Source organism: Panthera onca, chromosome F2 (genome assembly GCF_046562875.1).
Source record: "Panthera onca isolate mPanOnc1 chromosome F2, mPanOnc1 haplotype 2, whole genome shotgun sequence".
Taxonomy (NCBI): Eukaryota; Metazoa; Chordata; class Mammalia; order Carnivora; family Felidae; genus Panthera; species Panthera onca.
This window is the reverse complement of record NC_138356.1, coordinates 24,455,327-24,466,500: the sequence shown is the minus strand read 5'-3', so window position 1 is coordinate 24,466,500 and position 11,174 is coordinate 24,455,327.

The window sequence follows — 11,174 nt, the reverse complement described above, 5'->3', positions numbered from 1 at the left end:
TTGGAATCTCTAAGGCTCAGCCATGAAGGAAATAGTTGTGTGTGAGTGTGTGTTTATGTACCTTTAAAAACAAATTCCTTAGACAGTTCTTAAAGAGACACCATAAAATATTTTCCCCCTGATTTAAGTGTTAAGTTTTTAACTCAAAATTTCATCTCTACCCTGTTAAAAGTGAATTCATTTAAAGCACTTTACTAATCAATATAATATGGAGATATGTTTCCCTTTACCTATTTGTCTCTCTTCCAGCATCCCTATAAAAAAGATTGCTAGTTTCTGTGTAAATAAGTCCAGTGTCACTATTCTTTGGTCACAGCTTATCAATCTTATGAGTAACACAAACTGTTTATACAATAGTTTCCACAACACAGACCATAAAATGCTTTGGCTTTTGAAAACTACCATCTGTTCATCTTTTCTCTTAAACATTTATAAGAGGCATGAATTAAGTCAATAAAGAAAATGTCCTCAAGGGATTCAGGAGATGGGACAAGGTGGAAATTGGAAATAATTGGAAAATTCTAGTCTTATCTCACCCCTTCTCCTAACTTTATATGAAAACCTTAGTAAGTTTCAGAATACCTCTGGAAATAACATTTTTATCAAAAGGGTACATTTGGGTTGCACGGTCTCTTGATCCCTATACCTCTCTAAAATTTAAGAGTGTAAAGACATTTGGGGGAAATCCAAGACAGGCGGGGAAGGCAGGACCATACCTTGTGTGTGTGTGTGGGGGGGGGGGGGGGTTGGTTCTAGTAGGGGAAGGATTCTATCTTAGCATAGTGAATCAGTGTCTTAAGCCTATGACTTTGAACCTGTTTAGGGAGTGAAGGCAAAGTTTCAAGACCAAAGATGAATTTATGGCAACCAAGAATCCAGCAATGTTGTGGGGAGGGTGTAGCGGAGCTGGTCCTAGTAGTATAGTCCTAGGTAGACTATTCCTGAGATGATCTTGATCATGCCTCCTTTTATTTTGCTCACCTTCTTAAACATGGTTTGCCAGCATCTCCATCAGTGTAGTATCTGATATCCTTTTAATTCCTTTTGTGTTTAATTTTATCAGAGTTAGGATGGTAATTGTTTGTAATGAAGCACCCTAACCAGAATAAATAGAACCTGTACCAGCACAAATTATTTTCCTTAGGAGGTATGTAGAATCTTTCTTTTTAGAGTGTGATCCTCAGACCAGCAGCGTTGACATCACCTAGGAATTGGTTAGAAATGCAGAATTTCGGCTCCTTCCCCGAACCTACTGAATCAAAATCTGCATTTTAATGAGATTTCCAGATGGCTCATAGGTACATTAATGTTTTAGAAGCATTAACCTAGTGTAGCCCTCTGTTTGAAGCATAAAACTAAGTTTAGCATACACACTGAACTATAGATTATCACTCCTTCAGATATTACCACCTCAAAATTTTTTCAGCTTAATATCATACTTAAAGCCTTAAGAAAATGGAACATTATAATATGCTGTGGGTCCCAGATGTTCTTTACCTTTGTATCTTTCTGGTATCTAGACACTAAAGAGGAGTTCAATAGTTTTTAGTACGTTGCTTTAGAATTCACAAATTTTCATATAGTCATTTCTTAAATATTTACTTATTTATGTTATATCACTCCCAGATTACTTCCTTTTTCTGGTACTTACTATTTTTCAAAAGGGCTAAATAGTCTCAGACATTCCTGGTGGCATGCAGAATTGAAGATGCCAGGATTCTCACAGAGCAAGTCAGAGTGGAGCCAGAGAAATGTTGATTTCCATGCTATACTTGTCATCACCTGTGTAAACTGAGAAAAGCGTATGTCATCTCCTCAAGATTCTTAATAATGCTATGCAAGTAGGCAATATCATCCCACTATAAAGGTGAGGAAACCGAGAATCAGGGAGATTTGTATGTCTTCCCCACAACAACCAGGTAATTCCCAGACTCTGGTCTTCACATTCCACATACATCACATTCTGTTATACTGCAGCCCTCCAAAAGAAGGCAAGGGGCTGGAGCTCAGTGAAAAGCAACAGATGCTAATCGAACATGGAGGGCTCCTAAAATTAGAAATTCTCAAGCCATCTTTCTTGTGCAATGTCTTCATAGAAGGAACAAAAGAGGGCACCTAGGTGGCAGAGTTAGTTAAGCATCTCAGGTCAGGATCTCATGGTGCTTGAGCTCCCCTTTGGGCTTCTCTCTCTCTCCTTCCCTCCCTCTCTAGCTTTCTGTCTCTGCCCCTCATGGGATTCTCTGCCCCTTGCTCACTTGCACCCTCTTTCTCAAAAGATAAAATAAAATAGAAATTCTGATATTAAAAAAGAACAGGAGACTTGGAGTCAAGAGACATGGGTCTTAATATTACCACAAACACTCTTTGTGGAACGAGTAGTAATTTAGTCTAAATCAACATGTTCTAATCTACAAAAGGAAGATAACTATCACTGATAAGGGAATTTTGTAAAAAGTACTTTGAAAAACAGCAAACAATTATAAAAATTTAGCTGCAGCACCACTATCAATTCTCAGGGCTGATAAATATGGCCTAATGGCCATTTTTATCTCACAATTACAAATGATAAAATCCTCTTAAAATTCACCATGCAGGGACATGGAGGAGAGGGAAAGACGACTAAGCTGGTCCATCACTAGAAGTGATTAAATGATGTGTCTTTTTTGTTTAAATATTCCAAATCTCGCCATTTTTCTGTCCTATCAGTTAATAAGAGGTATCTATTAAAATCAGCTACTGTGTGAATTTGTCTACTCTTTTTAGTTCTGTCACATTTTGCTATGTATATTTTGAAGCTATGTTGTTAGGTGCATACAAATTTAGAGTCACTATATCTTCTAGTGAAGTAAACATTTTATTATGAAAAGCTTTTTATCTCTGGAAATATTTTTGGCTTAAAGTCTACTCATCTGGTGTTAATTTAGCTCTATCACCTTTTTTTCAGTTAATTTTATCATAGTCAATGTATTTCTATGCTTTTGCTTTTAAATTTTTCTGTCTTCTTAAGTTTAATGGTATTCATCTATGCTTACATATAGTTTTTAAATCCAGACTGACAATATTTATCTTTATTCACTGGTATATTTTGTTTCATATATGCCATTCTATATTTTCTATACGTTCCTCCTCTTCGAGCTTTCTTTATCTCTTGCCTTAGATTTTATTTTATATATAATTATAAAAAAAATTTTAATAGAAAAATATTTATTGAAGTATAATTAACATAGTGTTAACTTAGTTTTATGTGTACAATAAGTGTAGTCTTAATCTCCATTATCTATTTCACCAATCCCCCACCCATCTCCCCTCTGGTAATCACCAGTTTATTCTATTTTAGACTCTGATTTTCTGTCTCTCTCTTTTGTTTCTTGAATTCTACACATGAGTGAAATCATATGGTATTTGTCTTTCTCTAATTTCCTTAGCATTCATATACCCTCTACATCCATCCATGCTGTAGTAAATGGCAAGATCTCATTCCTTTTTAAGGCTGAGTGATATTCAATTGTGTGTGTGTGTGTGTGTGTGTGTGTGTGTGTGTGTATACATATATATATATACCACTTCCTTTTTATCCATTTATATAACCCTGAACACTTGGGTTGCTTGTTTCTCTTTTTTTTTTTTATTTTTTTTTTATTTTTTAATATATGAAATTTACTGTCAAATTGGTTCCCATACAACACCCAGTGCTCATCCCAAAAGGTGCCCTCCTCAATACCCATCACCCACCCTGCCCTCCCTCCCACCCCCCATCAGCCCTCAGTTTGTTCTCAGTTTTTAACAGTCTCTTATGCTTTGGCTCTCTCCCACTCTAACCTCTTTTTTTTTTTTTTCCTTCCCCTCCCCCATGGGTTTCTGTTACGTTTCTCAGGATCCACATAAGAGTGAAACCATATGATATCTGTCTTTCTCTGTATGGCTTATTTCACTTAGCATCACACTCTCCAGTTCCATCCACGTTGCTACAAAAGCCATATTTCATTTTTTCTCATTGCCACGTAGTATTCCATTGTGTATATAAACCACAATTTCTTTATCCATTCATCAGTTGATGGACATTTAGGCTCTTTCCATAATTTGGCTATTGTTGAGAGTACTGCTATAAACATTGGGGTACAAGTGCCCCTATGCATCAGTACTCCTGTATCCCTTGGGTAAATTCCTAGCAGTGCTATTGCTGGGTCATAGGGTAGGTCTATTTTTAATTTTCTGAGGAACCTCCACACTGCTTTCCAGAGCGGCTGCACCAATTTGCATTCCCACCAACAGTGCAAGAGGGTTCCTGTTTCTCCACATCCTCTCCAGCATCTATAGTCTCCTGATTTGTTCATTTTGGCCACTCTGACTGGCGTGAGGTGGTACCTGAGTGTGGTTTTGATTTGTATTTCCCTGATAAGGAGCGACGTTGAACATCTTTTCATGTGCCTGTTGGCCATCCGGATGTCTTCTTTAGAGAAGTGTCTATTCATGTTTTCTGCCCATTTCTTCACTGGGTTATTTGTTTTTCAGGTGTGGAGTTTGATGAGCTCTTTATAGATTTTGGATACTAGCCCTTTGTCCGTTGTGTCATTTGCAAATATCTTTTCCCATTCCGTTGGTTGCCTTTTAGTTTTGTTGGTTGTTTCCTTTGCTGTGCAGAAGCTTTTTATCTTCATAAGGTCCCAGTAATTCACTTTTGCTTTTAATTCCCTTGCCTTTGGGGATGTGTTGAGTAAGAGATTGCTACGGCTGAGGTCAGAGAGGTCTTTTCCTGCTTTCTCCTCTAAGGCTTTGATGGTTTCCTGTCTCACATTCAGGTCCTTTATCCATTTTGAGTTTATTTTTGTGAATGGTGTGAGAAAGTGGTCTAGTTTCAACCTTCTGCATGTTGCTGTCCAGTTCTCCCAGCACCATTTGTTAAAGAGACTGTCTTTTTTCCATTGGATGTTCTTTCCTGCTTTGTCAAAGATGAGTTGGCCATACGTTTGTGGGTCTAGTTCTGGGGTTTCTATTCTATTCCATTGGTCTATGTGTCTGTTTTTGTGCCAATACCATGCTGTCTTGATGATGACAGCTTTGTAGTAGAGGCTAAAGTCTGGGATTGTGATGCCTCCTGCTTTGGTCTTCTTCTTCAAAATTACTTTGGCTATTCGGGGCCTTTTGTGGTTCCATATGAATTTTAGGATGGCTTGTTCTAGTTTCGAGAAGAATGCTGGTGCAATTTTGATTGGGATTGCATTGAATGTGTAGATAGCTTTGGGTAGTATTGACATTTGGACAATATTTATTCTTCCAATCCGTGAGCAGGGAATGTCTTTCCATTTCTTTATATCTTCTTCAATTACCTGCATAAGCTTTCTATAGTTTTCAGCATACAGATCTTTTACATCTTTGGTTAGATTTATTCCTAGGTATTTTATGCTTCTTGGTGCAATGGTGAATGGGATCAGTTTCTTTATTTGTCTTTCAATTGCTTCATTGTTAGTGTATAAGAATGCAACTGATTTCTGTACATTGATTTTGTATCCTGCAACTTTGCTGAATTCATGTATCAGTTCTAGCAGACTTTTGGTGGAGTCTATTGGATTTTCCATGTATAATATCATGTCATCTGCAAAAAGCGAAAGCTTGACTTCATCTTTGCCAATTTTGATGCCTTTGATTTCCTTTTGTTGTCTGATTGCTGATGCTAGAACTTCCAGCACTGTATTAAACAACAGTGGTGAGAGTGGGCATCCCTGTCGTGTTCCTGATCTCAGGGAAAAAGCTCTCAGTTTTTCCCCGTTGAGGATGATGTTAGCTGTGGGCTTTTCATAAATGGCCTTTATGATCTTTAAGTATGTTCCTTCTATCCCGACTTTCTCAAGGGTTTTTATTAAGAAAGGGTGCTGGATTTTGTCAAAGGCCTTTTCTGCATCGATTGACGGGATCATATGGTTCTTATCTTTTCTTTTATTAATGTGATGTATCACGTTGATTGATTTGCGAATGTTGAACCAGCCCTGCATCCCAGGAATGAATCCCACTTGATCATGGTGAATAATTCTTTTTATATGCTGTTGAATTCGATTTGCTAGTATCTTATTGAGAATTTTTGCATCCATATTCATCAGGGATATTGGCCTGTAGTTCTCTTTTTTTACTGGGTCTCTGTCTGGTTTAGGAATCAAAGTAATACTGGCTTCATAGAATGAGTCGGGAAGTTTTCCTTCCCTTTCTATTTCTTGGAATAGCTTGAGAAGGATAGGTATTATCTCTGCTTTAAATGTCTGGTAGAACTCCCCTGGGAAGCCATCTGGTCCTGGACTCTTACTTGTTGGGAGATTTTTGATAACCGATTCAATTTCTTCGCTGGTTATGGGTCTGTTCAAGCTTTCTATTTCCTCCTGATTGAGTTTTGGAAGAGTGTGGGTGTTTAGGAATTTGTCCAATTCTTCCAGGTTGTCCAATTTGTTGGCATATAATTTTTCATAGTATTCCCTGATAATTGTTTGTATCTCTGAGGGATTGGTTGTAATAATTCCATTTTCATTCATGATTTTATCTGTTTGGGTCATCTCCCTTTTCTTTTTGAGAAGCCTGGCTAGAGGTTTGTCAATTGTGTTTATTTTTTCAAAAAACCAACTCTTGGTTTCGTTGATCTGCTCTACCGTTTTTTTAGATTCTGTATTGTTTATTTCTGCTCTTACCTTTATTATTTCTCTTCTTCTGCTGGGTTTAGGCTGCCTTTGCTGTTCTGCTTCTATTTCCTTTAGGTGTGCTGTTAGATTTTGTATTTGGGATTTTTCTTGTTTCTTGAGATAGGCCTGGATTGCAATGTATTTTCCTCTCAGGACTGCCTTCGCTGCGTCCCAAAGCGTTTGTATTGTTGTATTTTCATTTTCGTTTGTTTCCATATATTTTTTAATTTCTTCTCTAATTGCCTGGTTGACCCACTCATTCGTTAGTAGGGTGTTCTTTAACCTCCATGCTTTTGGAGGTTTTCCAGACTTTTTCCTGTGGTTGATTTCAAGCTTCATAGCATTGTGGTCTGAAAGTATGCATGGTATAATTTCAATTCTTGTAAACTTATGAAGGGCTGTTTTGTGACCCAGTATATGATCTATCTTGGAGAATGTTCCATGTGCACTCGAGAAGAAAGTATATTCTGTTGCTTTGGGATGCAGAGTTCTAAAGATATCTGTCAAGTCCATCTGATCCAATGTATCATTCAGGGCCCTTGTTTCTTTATTGACTGTGTGTCTAGATGATCTATCCATTTCTGTAAGTGGGGTGTTAAAGTCCCCTGCAATGACCACATTCTTATCAATAAGGTTGCTTATGTTTATGAGTAATTGTTTTATATATCTGGGGGCTCGGGTATTTGGCGCATAGACATTTATAATTGTTAGCTCTTCCTGATGGATAGACCCTGTAATTATTATATAATGCCCTTGTTCATCTCTTGTTACAGCCTTTAATTTAAAGTCTAGTTTGTCTGATATAAGTATGGCTACTCCAGCTTTCTTTTGGCTTCCAGGAGCATGATAAATAGTTCTCCATCCCCTCACTCTCAATCTAAAGGTGTCCTCAGATCTAAAATGAGTCTCTTGTAGACAGCAAATAGATGGGTCTTGTTTTTTTATCCATTCTGATACCCTATGTCTTTTGGTTGGTGCATTTAGTCCATTTACATTCAGTGTTATTATAGAAAGATATGGGTTTAGAGTCATTGTGATGTCTGTATGTTTTATGCTTGTAGTGATGTCTCTGGTACTTTGTCTCACAGGATCCCCCTTAGGATCTCTTGTAGGGCTGGTTTAGTGGTGACAAATTCCTTCAGTTTTTGTTTGTTTGGGAAGACCTTTATCTCTCCTTCTATTCTAAATGACAGACTTGCTGGAGAAAGGATTCTCAGCTGCATATTTTTTCTGTTTAGCACACTGAAGATATCGTGCCAAGCCTTTCTGGCCTGCCAAGTTTCAAAGGAGAGATTAGTCACGAGTCTTGTAGGTCTCCCTTTATATGTGAGGGCACGTTTATCCCTTGCTGCTTTCAGAATTTTCTCTTTATCCTTGTATTTTGCCAGTTTCACTATGATATGTCATGCAGAATATCGATTCAAGTTACATCTGAAGGGAGTTCTCTGTGCCTCTTGGATTTCAATGCCTTTTTCCTTCCCCAGTTCAGGGAAGTTCTCAGCTATAATTTGTTCAAGTACCCCTTCAGCACCTTTCCCTCTCTCTTCCTCCTCTGGGATACCAATTATGCGTATATTATTTCGTATTAGTGTATCACTTAGTTCTCTAATTTTCCCCTCATACTCCTGGATTTTTTTATCTCTCTTTCTTTCAGCTTCCTCTTTCTCCATAACTTTATCTTCTAGTTCACCTATTCTCTCCTCTGCCTCTTCAATCCGAGCCGTGGTGGTTTCCATTTTGTTTTGCATTTCGTTTAAAGCGTTTTTCAGCTCCTCGTGACTGTTCCTTAGTCCCTTGATCTCTGTGGCAAGAGATTCTCTGCTGTCCTCTATACTGTTTTCAAGCCCAGCAATTAATTTTATGACTATTATTCTAAATTCACTTTCTGTTATATAATTTAAATCCTTTTTGATCAGTTCATTAGCTGTTGTTATTTCCTGGAGATTCTTCTGAGGGGAATTCTTCCGTTTGGTCATTTTGGATAGTCCCTGGAGTGGTGAGGACCCGCAGGGCACTTCCCCCGTGCTGTGGTGTATAACTGGAGTTGGTGGGCGGGGCCGCAGTCCAACCTGATGTCTGCCCCAGCCCACCGCTGGGGCCACAGTCAGACTGGTGTGTGCCTTCTCTTCCCCTCTCCTAGGGGCGGGATTCACTGTGGGGTGGCGTGGCCCGTCTGGGCTACTGGCACACTGCCAGGCTTGTGGTGCTGGGGATCTGGCGTATTAGCTGGGGTGGGTAGGCAAGGTGCACGGGGGCAGGAGGGGCAGGCTTAGCTCGCTTCTCCTTAGGTGATCCACTTCAGGAGGGGCCCTGTGGCGGCGGGAGGGAGTCAGATCCGCTGCCCGGAGGTTTGGCTCTGCAGAAGCACAGAGTTGGGTGTTTGCGCGGAGTGAGCAAGTTCCCTGGCAGGAACTGGTTCCCTTTGGGATTTTTGCTGGGAGATGGGCGAGGGAGATGGCGCTGGCGAGCGCCTTTGTTCCCCGCCAAGCTGAGCTCTGCCCTCCGGGGCTCAGCAGCTCTCCCTCCCTTTGTCCTCCAGCCTTCCCGCTTTCTGAGCAGAGCTGTTAACTTATGACCTCCCAGACGCTAAGTCGCGCTTGCTGTGGGAACACAGTCCGTCCGGCCCCTCCGCTTTTGCCAGCCAGACTCGGGGGCTCTGCTTGGCCGGCGAGCCGCCCCTCCGCCCCGGCTCCCTCCCGCCGGTCCGTGGAGCGCGCACCGCCTCGCCGCCCTTCCTACCCTCTTCCGTGGGCCTCTCATCTGCGCTTGGCTCTGAAGACTCCGTTCTGCTAATCCTCTGGCGGTTTTCTGGGTTATTTAGGCAGGTGTAGGTGGAATCTAAGTGATCAGCAGGACGCGAGGTGAGCCCAGCGTCCTCCTACGCCGCCATCTTCCGGAACTCTGCTTGTTTCTTGACTACTGTAAATAATGCCGCAATAAACATAGGGGTACATATATCTTTTCAAATTCGTGTTTTTGTTTTCTTTGGGTAAACACTCATAAATGGGATGACTGGCTCATGTGGTAATTCTATTTTTAATATTTTGAGGAATCTCCATATTGTATTTCAAGGTAGCTACACCAATTTATATTCCCACCAACAATGCATAAGGGTCCTTTTTCTCCACAGTCTTTCTAACACTTAATAATTCTTGTCTTTTTGATAATAGCCATTCTAACAGGTGTAAAGTGATATCTTATTGTGGTTTTGATTTGCATTTCCCTGATGATTAATGATGCTGAGCATGTTTTCATGTGTCTTTTGGCCATTTGTATGTTTTTAGAAAAATGTATATTCATAGGGTGCCTGTGTGGCTCTGCTGAGCTTCCAACTTCAGCTCAGGACATGACTTCATGGTTGCTGAGTTCAAGCCCCACGTGGGGCTCTGTGCTGACAGCTCAGAGCCTGCAGCCTGCTTTGGATTGGGTCTCCCTCTCTCTGCCCCTCCCCCACTTGTGTGTGCATGTTCTCTTTCTCTCAAAAATAAACACTAAAAAATGTATATTCAAGTATATTATATATAATTTTGTCATATTTTATTTTTAATATACTTTCTATTAGCTTAGTAGTTATTTTACTTTTGTGTGTGTGTTTACTCTAAAATTGCCTTGTCAAATAATAGCCACTAGCCATGCATAGGTATTTAGATTTGCATTAAAGAAAGTTGTGTTGACAGCACTGCAGAGGTTACAATATCCATCCTTTGCTAAGGTAAATTAGTTTTATCATTTTACATTAAACTTTACATTATCCTATTTACTCACCTCCATTTACTATTCATTTTAATTCAATATATATTTGAAGTACCACAAGACACTATTATATAACCAGCTTTTATTCATATTTACCTGTGCATCTGCCTTTTCTGTTACTCTGTTTTCACTATTTTTGCATTACTCTATCTTTTCATCCATCTTCCTTCTGCCGGAGGAATACTCTTAAGTGTTTCCTTTAGTGTGAGTGTACTGCTAAAGAAATTCTATTAGTTTTGATTATGTAGAAATGCTTTTATTTCACCTGTTTGAATAATATTTTAGCTGTGAATGGAATTCTAGGTTGGCAGTAACTTTATTTCAGTACATTGAAGATATTCTGTTGTATTATGGCTTTTATTTTTTCTGTTGGAAGTCTGCTCTTGGGGCTTATTGTTGTTTCTCTGGAGTCTATCTTCTCCTACGTCTGCCTTTAAGGTTTTATATTTTCTGATATTTTAGTATGCTGTGCCTAATGTAATTTATTTTTTTTATTGTAGATGCAGAGTCCAAATTCTTCTTAAGTTTTGTGGGGTTTTTGTGTTTTATTAGTTTTGAAAAATCTTCATTCATTACTTCTTCAAATATTGCATTAGCCCCACTTTTTCTCTCATTTAATTCTGCAACTTTCATGTTTGTAAGAATTTTCTAAATATCCCCTTAGTATTTTTTTCTTTTTGGTATTTTTCCACCCTTTTTTTCTATTGTGCTTCAGTCTAAATATTTTCTTCTGGTCTCTCTTTCTATACTCTAATTCCC